Consider the following 12,613-nt stretch of genomic DNA (forward strand, 5'->3'; position numbering starts at 1 on the left):
GTGTGGAGACCCCTGCCAGTGCTGAGATGCTACACATTCACTGGTTCGGCGTTCCTCCTGCAGTCAGCATCGTTGCGTGTGTTTTTGGGATTGCAGAGGACTTTGTGGATTGGTGTCGGACATAGGGACTAATGTTGCCCCTATAGGCTTCGGCAGCCCTGGGTTGGGATGCTTTCTCAATGTACACTTATCCTGTATATAAAACTCTCTCTTTTATATAGAGATGGGTTTCCGTGAATTTGTTTCCCTCGTTGACCCAGACTAACACACACTGTGATGACACACCAGTAAAGTGTAGTTACAACACTCATAGCCATCTAAGTCTAGAACATTCACATCACTCCAGAAGGAAACCTGCCTGCATGGGCCTCCACTCTCCACTCCTGTCTTCCAACCTCTGGGCATCACTAATAGATACATGTTGGTCTTTATGCATCTTTCTATTCTAGATATTTCATCTAAGGGGACCATCCCACTCTTTATTCTCAATGTCTTTTCATGTAGCATACTGCTTTAAAGGTCATCAGTGTTACAGGATGTCTCAGAACTTGGCATCCTTTCTATTTTTTAACGTCTCTCCTTCTTACTGAAGACTAAGGCTCCCCTGTATGACTATAGTGTGCTTGCTTTTGTTGATAGGTATTTGAGGTGTTTGCACATTTTGGTACACATTTATTTTTCACAAAAGTGTAAAACCAAATTGCCAGGTCTACACCCATAGGTAGGTAGATTGACTCCATATATATTTATATATAAAATACTCATGAGCTGGAGCCTTAAAATGAGAGGTTTAGGGTCACAATGACTGAAGGATCTTGTCATTCTTTAGGATGCGTTTTCTAACTTTTTACTGTGGAAGATACTCTCAACACGAGCACAAGGGGCCTGTCCGGAAGCTCCTACAATTCCGACCCAGGAAAGGGTCTGCTCCAACCCACTAATTCACACAACTTCTGGCTGGTCTGAGAGCACAACTTCTGGCCTAGGAGTTCACAGCTCACTGACCTGGGGAGCCCAGCAGAGCACCCTGAGAAGGCCCTTCAGGAGAGGGTGCCCAGACCAAGCCCTGTTGGGAGACCTGTCAGCTGAACAGCTGCCTAGAAACCCCTGGTCACACTGCCAGCTACCCACCCACCCACCCCTGAGAAGGATTTTGGCTTTGGCACAGGCAGCTGTATCTCTGGACTGATTCTTCCTGCCCGGAGCCAGGAAAGATGGGACAGGCACCAGGCAGGGGAGAAATGAATGGGGGAGAGCTCTCCCCGGAGGTGGGTGCTCAGCTTGTTGTAGCCTCAGCAGCTGGGCCTCCCAGGGCGAGCTCATCCCTCCCTCCCTCCTTCCACCCAGCCTTGGAATCCATTCCAATCCAATAAGAAATGCCAAGAACCGTGTGGATAGAGCCAGAGTTGGGGAAACAGTGACCCAAGAAGTCGGGACTTATTCAAGACCACACAGCAAAAGTCTAGCTGGGAACTACCTCCCCCTGCTCTCTGGGCCTCAGTTTCCCTAGGTGTGGATCATAGAGGATGTTGACCTCGTAAGTGAAAGGAGAGGAGTGGGGAGGGGCCTGGGCTGCCCTCTGAGAGAGCCTCTCCCCGGCTGGGCTTTGTAAGCACCACTTCTCTGGATCATCTCATCTAGGCCCATTAGACAGATGTGGAAACAGGCTGGTTTTATGGCAGCGGGGAAGCAGAAAGGGACCCAGAGTCTGGAGAAAGCCTCTGAGAAACCCGAACTCCCTGCCCTGCCCTCCTCAGGCCTCCAGGGCCCCAAGGCTGCCCCACATGCCTCTCTGGAAGGTGAAGGTCCTGAGCTATGGGCACATGCTCTGCTTCTGCCAAGAATGCTCTTCCCAACAGAGAAGGCTCAGCTCACACGCCTCTTCTTCCAGGAAGCCTTCCCTGGCTGCAGTTAGCGCACGAGGGTCTCCACAGTGGTCTGCAAAGCCCTGGTTGTGCTGGGTGGCTGGGAGTGGGGGGGTGGCCTTAGAGGTCTCTGGGTCTAGACTTGCTGAGGTTCTGCAGCCATGGAAGGTTTAGGAGAAAGAGAAGCTAATGGCTTGGCTCCGATCAGAGCTGGAAGATTTTGCAAAGCATTAGGTTGAATAGGTTCTTTTGGGAATGCTCTAAGAGAGCCACAGGTTCAACCCCAACTCTCCTTCCTGGAGAGAGCCGGCAGCTCTCTGAGGACTGCAGCGGGCCTGCAGGGGAGCGCCAGCCCAGTGTCTCTCCAGGGACAGGCTCCGTCTGTGGAGAGCTCCTGATAAACGCAGTGTTCAAGCTCTGAGGAAGACCCCGTCCCGGCAGCGCGAAGGGCTTCCATCTCAGCCCAGCCAGCCCTCCAGTGCTGGGTGGAAACACCCTCAGGAGAGTCAGAGGGGCCGTGCAGGGAGGAGAAGGGGTCTGGGGAGGAGGCAGGCACAGACTGTGAGGAGCAGGGCTGCAGTCTGACCTGTGCTCCACAAGGTCCCTCGCAGCTGACTCAGCCCAGGCATGCAGGCATCCCCAGACCCTTCATGAAGTTGGGTCAACAGACAATCCTGGCATTCCGGGATGCCACGGACAGAGGCGAGGGCAGATGATCGGGCCAGGACGTTAGAGAGAAAGCCCATTCTACCCAACCCCAAGACCTGAAGACAGGAAGGAGCCGAGGGGGATACAGTCCCCTATCCCCTTAAACCCCTCCCTACCCACCCCCACCCCCACACCTTCAGGGCTAGCCTGGGGGAAGGGCAGGATCTGAGGACAACTCAGGAATACAGGTGTCCTTGTACAAAACCCCCTGGAAGCCCAGGGCCAGGGGCGCTCAGGCCTGCGTGGGTCCTGCTTGTCTACCCAAGGATGGAGTTGAGCCCCTGAAGCTTCAGCCCATGGCCAGCACACCTGATCCAGGCTGGAGGTCCTCTAGTTAGCAGATGTCACCCTCTTACCCTAACCCCACCCCTGACCTATACATCTGCCCGTCTTAAGGACTACCCAATTGAGCATTGTTCCAAGTGCCTTTGGGGACGATTCCTGCTCACCTGCCAGTAGACTTCCTGGACCTCCCAAAGGTTCAGCCCTGTGGGTCATCACTGTTGGTGCTGTACCCAGCGGGCAGCCCTGGGCCTCAGCTTGGCCATCAGGTGCCCACTCCCTATCGTGTGCCCAGGAGACGTTGGCAGAGCCTGGGCCAAACCTCCACCATGGCCCTCCTCCTCCCACACAGCCTGACCCCCTGTTCCTGGGATTGACCCAAGTTCTCTTAGATGCCCTGCCGTGGGCCGGCATCAAGGCCAAAGGCAGGGTCTGGGAGTTCCCAAGCCCTGGGAGCCGGAGCCAGTGCAACTCGGCAGCACCTCCTTCCTTGAGCCCTATGGCCACAGCAAGGAAGATGTGGGCCCAACGGCATGCGTACCAACTGCATGCTGAGCTTTTGGTTGCCCAGATGCCAAGCTTCCCATCTACCCAGGGTGATGGCACCCTTGTGTTCTGTCTCGTAGACGAGCTGAGGAAGACGCAGCGGTGAGGAGAGGGAACTTGTCTGAGGCCACGCAGCCAGGGGCTGCTACAGGCTACCTGTGAAAGCAGGATGCAGCTCCAGTGCCCAGGCCTGGGTCAGCCCCATCAGGACATGGCTGGAAAGACCTGGAGCAGGCTTGGGATCCGGGTCCACAGTGACCCTGGGCCCCAGCTGCCTTCTCCCCTGGTCATATTTCTCAGGCTCTGTGGCTGAACCGCTGCCTCAGTTTCTCTGGCTGTCTAGAAGGCTGGACCCTGCTACTCCTCCTGGTCCTGGAGCCCATCAATCCCTGCATGGCCCACTTCAACACCATTCCCTCACCAGATCCACCGGGCCCATGACACTAGCCATAGACAGCCCAGCAGGTCACCCGTCTCCCCTGCCCAGTCATACTGGGAGCTGCTCCTCTTAGCAGATACACCTGGGCCAGGGCAGGAGGTGGGTAGGAGGCGGCAGGGCAGCAGGGCCTGAGAGAAGCGCCCGGCCTCTGCACCACCTGTGAAACAGCACCGTCCCTTCCTGTGGTCTCCTGTCTCCTTCCACAGGCCTGGAGCTGGACGCTGGACGCTGGATGCTGGCTCGCCTGCCTCCTGCTGCCCCCGTTGCCTTGGTGGTGGTAAAGGCACCCTGGAGGCTCAGGCAGCCCCAGGGCATGCGGCAGCCTCATCAGCCAGCCAGCAACAGGACTTGAGGACCCGGATGGCTTGTGATTGGGATTAATGACTGCTCTCTGTTCTGAAAATTGTCCGCGTTGGCCGCCAGGCAGGCTAGGACAGCATGTTCCTGCAGCTGGGCCCCGGGGAGTCGGCCTGACCACATCTCGTCAGGGTTGGGCAAACAGCTGTTCAGCTGCAGGGTGACCTGGGCTGGCCTGCCCTAGCAGGGACTCAGTTTTCTTCTGCATGGTGGGGGATAGCACACAGCCACCTACCCAGGCTCATTAGGCCAGATGGAGCTGCTCGGACAGGCCAGAGGTCAGGGCACCCATCTTCTGCCTCAGAGCCCCTCGCAGGACAGAGGCAGAGGAGCAAGAGCCCCAGAAGGAAGGGGGAGCCCTGAGGGGACCCAGGCTTCACCTATTGCACACCTGCCTCTGAGCTGGGCTTCCTCAAAGAGGAGCTCTCATAGGGCTTCCCAGCTCCCTCCTCAGGTGAGGGCATGGGGGCTCTGAGATGGGGGTCACAGACCTACTGGCCTCCGTCCCTCGGTCCCCCATAAAGCAGAAGCCAGGCCGGAAGGAATTCCAGCAATACGAATCCTAATTGTCTCTACGGCATTGACTTCCACACCAGGCACGGTCCTAAGCCCTTCACACAGACAGCTCTAAAAGGTAGCCACGAAGGTCTTCCCCATTGTACAGAGCAACACGGTGGCCAGGGGAGAAGAAGGTGGGCTCCAGCCGGCTCTCCACCCCAGCTGGGATCTCCTCTGAGATGGAGAGAAGGGGCCTGGTGCTACAGTGGGTTAAGCATGGGGCTACTACTTTCCAAGTCAGCAGCTTTGAACTCACTGGTCACTCCCTCCGTAGGAGACCGAGGGGACAGTCTGCCTGCGGAAAGCGGTAGCCTTGGGGAAATGGGGGACAGCCCTAGCCATTTCCTGTGCTGTCAGGTCACTACCAGTCAGTATGGCCTCCACGGTAGTGACTTGTCTGGGGGTGAGGAAGAGAAGCCTGGTTCCCCCCTTGCACGCTGAGGTGCTGTGTCTTCTAGGGCACTCCCTCCAGGTGGACAAATAATTGTGGTCTTGGCCCCAGTGGGCTGGAGGGGCCAAGAGCTCCCTCCCTGATGTCCTGCTGATGCCAAATAACCCGATAGAAATCTTGGAAGGGTCCAGTGCAGAGTTGGGTAGGGGTGACTTGCCTGGGAGTGGGTGGAGGCCCATGATCTGGAGGGGGCACCACAGAAGTGGACCGGGAGGCAAGCATCCACCCTAGCCTGGCCAAAGACATTTCCTGGCCAGTTTCTCACAGTCAGCGGTGGGGCTGGGCAGTCCCAGGAAGCACCAACTGACTCACAACTGGAGCATGGGACAGCGTGGAGAAGGGCCTACTAAGTGTTCCAGGCCCAGTTCTGGGGTGGTATTGAGTCCCTGCCCATTTCTTTCTGGAGGACAGGCCATGAAAAGGAGCAATCACAGAAAATGCTGTCATTCTCACTGGATGAGGAGGAGGCCACAGACAGGGACTTGACCACAGGCACAGGCAAAGCTGTGTGGCTTTCCAAGCCCGGTGACCCTAGGCTCTTCAGACTCTGCATGAGCCTGGCCACTCAGGCAACACCAGAGCCATGCCCTGAGCATCCCCCATGTGTTAGGTCCCAGGACCACCTCCACCTTCCCAAGGTGTAACTAGGACCACAAGGGTCTCAGGGGTCCACATGCCCATTGTAGAGACGTAGCAATTGAGGGTCTGAGCGGGGGGGTCGTTCAGCTGGCAGGAGGCTGGTTATGTTAGTCTGGGTAGACTAGAGAAACACATTCATAGACACACGCATGTATTAAGAAAGAGCTTTAGATACAAGAGCAGTTGAATATCGAGAAAACGTCCCAGCCAAGTCCAGATCAAGTCCATAAGTCCGATATTAGCCCATATGTCTGATACCAATCTATAAAGTCCTCTTCAGACTCATGAAACACATGCAATGCCGAATGCAGGAAAATCAGAGGCTAGTGGGTGGGAAGTCTTGTGGATCCAGTGGCGGTGTAAGCATCTCAGCGCTGGCAGGGGTCTCCATGTGTCTGCTCCTGCTCAGGGCAGCACTGGCACCGTTCCTTGTGTCTTGTCAGTAGAGAGTCTCTCAGGGAGTGGACCTAGAAATTGGCCCCACCTCCAGTGAGGAATACTCCTCGGAGTTCCCAGAATCCTCAGGAGAAGGCCATGCCCACACAGAGGCCTGATTAGCTATACAATGATTGACAGGCTAGACTTCACTCTTAATGCTCAGATTGACAACAGATTATATAACTACCACCCTGTACCAGGACTGCAGCCCAGAACATCTGCACCCTAAGCCCAAAGCTCCCCAAACCCTCCCAACAATGCTTGTCACTGACTAGACTCGGAGGTGCCGGGGTCCCAGCTAGAGGAGGGGAGGGGTCAGATCTGGCTGCCGCCATCCCTCCCCACAGGATGATATGGTACTTCTCTCGTTTACACTACCTAGGTGAATTCTCAAGGTCATTTTAGCTGACCCTCTGAACACCACACAGAGCTAACCATTTTAAGAAACCTACACAATGTTTGCTCTGTGAGAAGCGAACATGTAAGGTGACGCTGTACAGAACATCGACCAATCTCTGGTGGCGTGGTGGCTACACATCGGACTGCTAACCACAAGGCGGGCAGTTTGAAACCACCAGTTGCTCCATAGAAGAAAGATGAGGCTTTCTACTCTCAAAAAGAGTCACATTCTCAGAAACCCACAGGAGGCAATTCTACCCTGTGCTGTAGGGCTGCCACCAGCCAGCATCGACCCGGTGGCAGAGAGTGAGTGTTGAGCGAGGAAAGGTCGTTTTCGCCCACACAAATGGCGCCTGTCACCACTGTTGATCGTGGCCGTCTTGTACACGCGGTATGGTCACGCTGGCTCCTTTTCTCATACCAAAGGTTATTGTTTTATAACCACAGACTTAGTTGTAGAAATGTGTGTCTTGTGGGGGACGGGAGGGTCATGAGTTGGGCTGTGTGCGGAGCTTGACAACAAAGCGAATGTATCCCAAGAACAACGTATCCTCTCAAGAGCCTGCCAGTCAGGGCAGCTCTGGTGACACCAGGTGTTGCACAGCAGGTGGGGGTAGGGGGCGGCCTAGGTAGCAATTCTGGGTACACTAAGGAGAGGCAGCCCCTGGCCGGCCATTTTTCTGAAACTCGGTTACTTTCACACGCTCAGGCCTGCTCTCCTCTGGGCCGTGGGGAAGACCCCTGCTCTGTAGGCTGGGAGAAAAGGCCTCTCTTCTCCTGTCACTAAATGAGTAGGTAAGGGCTCAGGCCCAGCAAGAGTCTAGCTGCATCACCCACATCTCTGCAATCAGGAAAACGGGGTGTGCATGTCGGGATGAACTGATGTGTGCAGCGGCAACACCCCATCCCTACACCCCACGATCGCTTCGAACCACGAAAGTCTGTTTCCTGCCCAGTCTGGGGCCTCTCCTGGCTTGATGTGAGCGCGTCTCATCTGAGGGCAATCAGGAACGTAGGCAGACAGCTGTCATGGCTTCCAGCATGATCTGCCCCGGCGCGTGGACAAGCATACGCTGGCTCTGGATGCTTCCGCCTGGAAGTAACCCAGCCACTTGAACTTGCAGGTCATCGGCATAGTGCAAGTGCACGATGAAGGCTAGCTTCAGGAGGGGCAGCGAAGTGGAACTCCAGCTGGCCTGGAAGGACCAGCAGGGCTGGGGTGGGGAGGGCAAGGAGCTGAGCCGTGTGCCTCACCAGAGTGACAGGATTGCAGGAGTGAATTGCAGCTGAATTCCTATGGCTCTTCTCTCCGTAGTTTTGGTAACGTCTACCACACAAATGGGTGAGAGCAGGCAAATAGGCGTATAGAACTCTACCACGTGGGCATGGGTCCGTTGTGTCCCGTCGCTGTGTTAGCCCTCTAAGAAGCCGGGAGGAAGAATCTCATGAGCATCAAGAAAGCAGAGCCATGAGTGGAGGGGGCAGTTGCAGCAGAGGAACAGTGGACCTCCTAGCCCACAACAGAAGTCAGCTAAGTGCAGAGAAGGGTGCCCTTGGGGCACTGATTAACACCAGAGGAGCTTTGTACCCATTGCCGGAGCAGGGCAGAGGCCAGGGAGCCCACATGGCCGAAAGACCAAGACCAAGAGGTCTCTGCCAAAATGGCTGAAGAAATGCCCTGGGAACAACCGAACTGTATCCTGACTGCTTCCGATCCTGAAATACAACCTGTCTGATTCCCTAATCCACCTCCTCTTCCCGAGTTTAGTATTGTGAGTTATGGCAACGTCTTCCCAGACTCAGGCGAGAAGCAGAGATGTTGGGGCAGGGACGGCCGGGGTCAAGACAGGGTCTAGAAAGCAGGAGGGTGCAGGCATGCCTGATCTCTCCCTTGCAAGCATCATCCTTGGGCTGGCTTCTCCCCGCCTCAACTGAAGCTGGAGGAGGTCACATGTCACATACACACACACACACACACACACACACACACACACACACACACACACCCAGCACCGTTTTGGCAGACAGCCTCAAAGAAACAATGGCCCCGGGGCCTTAGCTATGGGCCCACCGGTCTCCTGGCCCTCGGATGAGTGAGGCAGCCCTCTGTCGTCACAGCAGGGGATCGATCCCACGGGACTCAAAAGGACAAGCCCTCCAGGGGGGAAAGGAACTCGGGTGCCTAAGAGGCATGTGGGGACACCGCCTTGGCCCCCGAGAAGTGTCTGTGGTGTGGAGCGTTCTTGTTGCTTTCACCGCCCAGTTCTTGAGGTGGCTGAGGTTGGCCACCGGTGAGGATGTTGGATCAGCTCCCCACACAGGATTTTCTCAAGCCCCTTCACCCGGTTTGCTCCCCCAGCCCTCGGACATGTCAGGGGCTTGCTGAGGCTCACGAAGCCCACTGGGGAGCGTGTACTTACCCAGCACCTCGCCCCCACGAGGAGTCCTTGAGCACCATAAGCCATTCAGGGCTTGGCTACTAACCCAAAGTTGGGTGGTTTGAGCCCAGCACAGGGCCCTCGGAAGCTTCTTTTCCCAAATCGCAGTCCAGAAACCCTGACAGAGCAGGCATGTCCGTGGTGGCACAGGCCCGCGGGGCTAGAATCCGCAGCCGAGCTCCAAACCCCTACCAGCCGGCAGCCGGTGTCCAGTTCACACACAAACCCTGGGAGCCAGTCTCTGGACCTGCCATCCACACAGACAGGAAGTGCAGAGGTGCGAACGTCACAAAGCTGCCGCCCTCCCTGCAGCCTTCTCAGGATCCCGGGGGTGGCACAGGGCTTGGGGTGGGGGTGCTGCAAGAGGGAGCAGGGGCCCTTTAAGAGCAGAATGGGTCCTATCCTTGCGCGAGGAACTCCGGGAACTTGATGGGCGTCTGCCCACCAGTGTCGAAGGCACATTCCTGAGTTGTGAAAGGAGAAATGAGTGTTCCCTTGTCCGTGAGCTCGAGAGACAGGAAGACTGTGTGTAACCAGGACCAGATGGGCTCCAGGAATTTCCAAAGGCCTCCTAGCCTATGAGACGAAATCGCCTCCCAGACACATGCCATGTCTCTGTCTGGCTGCCCAGGATTGGTTACCCAGACGACGGTGGCTGGGTGCACTGGCTCGAGGGTCCGAGAGGGAGTGGGCTTCAGGGGCCGGCCTATTGCACGCAGCCCAGACGGAACCTCCCTGGCTGCCCACTCCTTCCTCCCAAGTGCCAAGCGCCAGGCCCTGCAGCCAGGAGCTCAGGTTTGCCAGTGGGCCAGGGAAGACGCCCAGCAGCTGCCCAGCCAAACAGCGGCCTCCCCTCTGAGAGGAAACCTTTCACCCACACACCTCCCCGGAGGGGAGGTCACCCAGGCAGCGATCCCAGCGGCAGTGCACATGCCGCGCGGGTTAGGTGCCAGGCTCCCAGAGGGAGTCTCAGCGCAGGCCATGCCCCTTCCATCCCTGTGCCGGCCCCAGAGCTGTGTGCCGGCAGGCGTTCACAGGGGCTTGGGCGGTTCCTTCTGACAGCTGTGTGCACCCCCCTCGGGATAGGCTGTGCACAGCTCCAGGGCGGGGGCCTGTTGTTCCTGCTGATGACTTCCGTCTCAATAATAAAAAAAAAAGGCAACGATTGCCATCGAGTCGAGTTTAATTCACGGCATCCCGGGTGCGTCAGAGTGGAGCCCGGCTCTCTCCAGTTCTGACCACTCTTTTACTCTCTTTACCCGGCAGTTTGGTTAGCGAGTCAGTGGATTCCACACAAATGGTTCAGGAACGCCAGTTACCTTTGTGCATGACCCCAGAGGTTTCCCGGGGTTCCGTTCGGATCATCGGGTTCTTCAACGGCTGGTTTTTCCTCCCAGGGCTTCTCTGGGTGAACTCTTGCCACAGCATCTTGGGGAGCAGCCCCGGGCCTTACCTGTTGCCATGGCCGGTACTCGTCGTCGTCGCACCTCCTGATCCCCACTATGATGATGGAGCCCTTTAGGGGGGCACGGGCTCCTTTTTTGGAGTCCCTCAGCGTATGGCTGCCAGGCGCTCAGGTGATGGTGACCTGCCTGTACGGTGCCACACAGCCAGTGAGCAGCCAGGAGGAAAGCCAGGCTGCTCAGCACTAGGTCCAAGTCCAGCCCCGGCCTGCCCCTCTGGGTCTGTTTCCCCGTCTATACCCCCAGAGGAGCTGGGAGGTCGCCATTCCCTGTGACCTCCCTGTGGAGACCCTGTCACCTCCCATCGCACTGTCAATTACCTAGAGATGCCTCCGGCCTGGGGCCTGCCCTCAGGCAACTCAAATCCAGTAGGGAAGTTGAGACGTAGTCTGTGTCCCAGTTGCCAGCCCAGGCCCAGCCCGAGCCTGCCCACAGTACATGCCCAGGCAGCAGAGTTCTGCTCTATGGGCTACCTGGACATGAAGGCTTTGTCAGTATCATGACCACCCCTGCCCCCTGGGAAGAATAAAAGGTAAGGTGGATTCGGTGTGATTCTCTGGCCTGATGCATTCACCCGCACAGCCACTCTGACAGTACCGAGAGGGGAGAGGGTGTCACTTGCCTGCGGCCATGCTAACTCCCTCTACACAGGGGTGCCATTTCACCAGGCACAGGTGGCTGGGGGACTTGGGCTGGTGCTGAATCTGCATGATCACTTCCCACATTTGAGCCATGACTGGGAGGGAGGGCGTTATTATCTCCGTGTTACAGGGAGGGGGGGGGAAACTGAGGCACAAAGACATGATCTGCACAGAGTCACCCACGGCCCAGATGCAAACACAGATCTCAGCCCAGAACTGGAGTTTTCCTGGCATGAGGTGGGCCCCCCTGGGAGAAGATGTCTCTCCTCTCCTGGCTTGTGGGGCTCAAGTGACCTTGCCAGCCTGTGCCTTGCTGGGGGCTGCAGCAAGTGCAGGGAGGTGCCCCTGTGTCCCAGGTCCTCACAGCCAAAATGACCCCAAGGTTGTTCCAGGGCAGCAGCTGGGCCGTGGGGCCTAGGGGCTGCTGGCAGGTACTGAGGCCCAGGTTGGTGAAGTGAGAGACAGGGGGCTAGGGCTGGACCTGCAGGGAGAGGCAAGGCCATGTCTGGGGACCTTTCCTTCGGAGGCTCTGCCTCCAGATTCCCCCAGAAAAGATCACTACAGCAGCTCTCTCATATGCCCAAAGCTAGAGGGAGTGATGACGTGGCCCCAGATCTGGGACAAAGCGATACACAGGACATGGTAATTTACACATGGTGTGCCTGCTATATGCCAGCCCCGCTTCCATTTTCTCACACTGTCCTCTCTCAGAGGAAGACATGGGGCCAGACGGCAGGAACCACCTGTGCTGGGTGGGTCCTACTTGTCCAGGACCACGTACATGGCGGGTGACTCGTGGCTGCGGTGGTACCTGCATCCAGGCTGGCCCCCACGTTCCTGTTGCCCAGCCCACAGGCTCCTGATAATGCACGTGAAGCCAGAGAACAGCCCAGGGCGGTAGCGGAGGGTGTGAGATGGAAGCTGGTTCTGTGGCAGTTCCTGTGGGCCCCTCAGCCTATTTTCTAGTCTGTGACTGGAGCTCCTGGCCCTGAGCCAGGAGGTTGTCCCGAGCAGGGAGAGATTGGGAGCACCAGGAATGGTGTCGTGTGCCAGTGCGGAGGGCTGGCAAGGGGCAGGCTCTGGGTGAAGTCTTGCTATGGATCTCAGGGGCCGTCTTTCCCTTCTACTACCGTGCAGAGGCAGCATCAGCGGCCAGCAGAGGCACCAGGTCCTGGTCCTAGCTTGCTGGCCAGCCAGGGTATCAGCCCTCAATCCCTCATCTAATATCAACTCTGGTCTGGAGCCAAGCAGGCCATGTGTCCACTTGTCCTCCAGCCCACCCTGTCCAGCTGCAGGTGGGATCCAATGACTAGCACATGGCTGCCTGCCCTGTTACTATTTTTTTTTAAAATCACTTTGTACTTTGAAAATCCCTGGCCCCACAGAAAG

The sequence above is a fragment of the Echinops telfairi genome, unplaced genomic scaffold (genome assembly GCF_000313985.2).
Source record: "Echinops telfairi isolate 266 unplaced genomic scaffold, ASM31398v2 ScPeMD7_31;HRSCAF=116, whole genome shotgun sequence".
NCBI classification, from domain to species: Eukaryota; Metazoa; Chordata; class Mammalia; order Afrosoricida; family Tenrecidae; genus Echinops; species Echinops telfairi.